Genomic DNA, 2,245 nt, shown 5'->3' on the forward strand with positions numbered 1-2,245 from the left:
ATCATGTAACCAAAAAGTTCCTAATGTGGTAAACAAAGTCATAGAGAATTTAGCCAAAATAGCATGAACAGACATTTATTCTTTGGCTATGTATTAATCCCATAATTATATGATCCTATTCAGACCACTTCCCGTCTCCTCTTAGATCCATCCCTACATCTCTACCCTCCTCCCATTCTTCTTTATAGCACTTTAAAGTTGAGGGAAATACAAAAAGTATCATGTTGGATGAATAAAGTTAATATGCAATCTTTCCAGACATGGTTGCCAACAGATAATACAAAGTGAAAGTCTGAGCCAAGACAAGCTCTAGCATGGCTTGATGCAGAGCTCAGATTTCAGAAAGAGATGGTTTCTTTGCGAACAAGGGCATGAAGTCCACCTGAGCTCTTACTACATTCACTTCAGTTTTGTTTTCAGAGATGTTCAGCAGCTCTGTCCTGTACGTTGTTTTTTCAAATTTATTTTTATTTTATGTGTATGACTGTTATGCCTGCATGTGTGTCCCTTGTCGTGCACCCATATTATGCAATGTTCACAAAGGACAGAAAAGGGCCTTGTATCCTTTGGAACTGGAATTACAGAAGGTTGTTAGCTGCCATATGGGTGCTGGGATTCAAAGCCAGATCTTCTGCAAGAACAGCCAGTGCTCTTAACTGCTGAGCCATCTCTCCAGCCCCCTGTATCATTCTGTATCTCAGAATACAAATCCTTTCTCTTTATAATAACATTTAAATTCTTATTTATATGAATGTGATGGAAAACATTTAATAGGGTATATGTAAATTAATTATTTATATTATTTACTATTTAATCTACAAAAATATTATTGTTTTTTAGTGTTGAGGATTAAAGCCAGAGCTTTGTGCATGCTATGCCTGTGATTGTGGCTACAGCCTATTTGTGTGTGTGTGTGTGTGTGTGTGTATGTAAACTTTATTTTTTAGAGAGAGAGTCTCATGTATCCCAGACTGAACTTAAACTTACTATGTAGCTGAGGATAACTTTGAACTTCTGATTCTCCTGCCTCCCCAGGTGCTAGAGTTACAGGTATGCACCAACACACCAGGTTGATGTGGTACTGAGGTCAAACCAGGAATTCTACCAATTGGGCTACATTCTCAATCCTAGCACCAATATATATCAGAGAAATTTTTTTTCTGGACCACACATTCTCTCTTTACTTTAGAGCTTTTTCGGTCATATAATATTTTCATTTGGAAATATTTAGAGACACTGAATATTTTAAGCACTTAAGCCTTCAGAGTCTGGGTTATGTGTGTCTCTATGATCATGGGTTGTATTGGAAACATTAAAAAGAGTCTTTTATCCTCTTTGAAACAAAATTGTCCTGGGCTAGAGATGTAGCTCAGTGGTAGAGTGCTTAACTTATATGCATAAGGCCTTGGGTTCAATCCCCAGCACCAAATGAATAAATGAATGAATGAATAAGTAAATAAATAGTGCTTGAATTTTACACATTAGCCCAAGCTCCACTATCTACTATTATTCTCATATTAAATTATGAATTTCCATTTCAAATATACCTTAAATTCTTGATATGATTAGTCCCCACCTACTAGTAATATTGCCTTAGGTGTTGTTTAGAACCTTGTGTGTGATAGGCAAGTACTCTGCCACTGAGCTACATCCCCAGCTAAACCTGCATCATACATTTTTACCAGTAAATACCCTATATCTACTTGAGTGATTTACTTTGAATTTTCTAGATTTGAAATGCTAAACTTGAGCCTGTTATATAGGTTGGAAAAAGTTGACAGCACAAATGTTGGCAATGACTTAGAAAAGTTCATTTGGAGACAGAAAGTATGATAATTAGTAAGACATGGGTTCTCAAACCAGACTTCCCTGGTAAAAATGCTATTTATTTATTTATTCATTGCCACTTATCAGCTACATACCTTTGACTAGGTTACTTAATTTCACCGCACCATATTATTCTCAACTAAATGGGAAACTAATACACTGGTTTAAAGTTATTATATTACAAGGATTAATATATGCTGAGTATTTAGTATATATTCAAGTATCCTTAGTATATATTCAGTGTATTATTATTATTAGCTTACAAGCAACATTTTATATGAAGTACCTCAGATACAGTGGTTTGCTAGACATCTGAAGTCCTTGACATTCAGTCAAGTAGTGCCATTTCTAGAAGTTGTTCAAAGTATGAATGAGCTCTCAATGTGATATTACGCCCATGCCAATTCTATATGTGGCA

Source organism: Nannospalax galili, unplaced genomic scaffold (genome assembly GCF_000622305.1).
Source record: "Nannospalax galili isolate Female #2095 unplaced genomic scaffold, S.galili_v1.0 scaffold452, whole genome shotgun sequence".
Taxonomy (NCBI): domain Eukaryota; kingdom Metazoa; phylum Chordata; class Mammalia; order Rodentia; family Spalacidae; genus Nannospalax; species Nannospalax galili.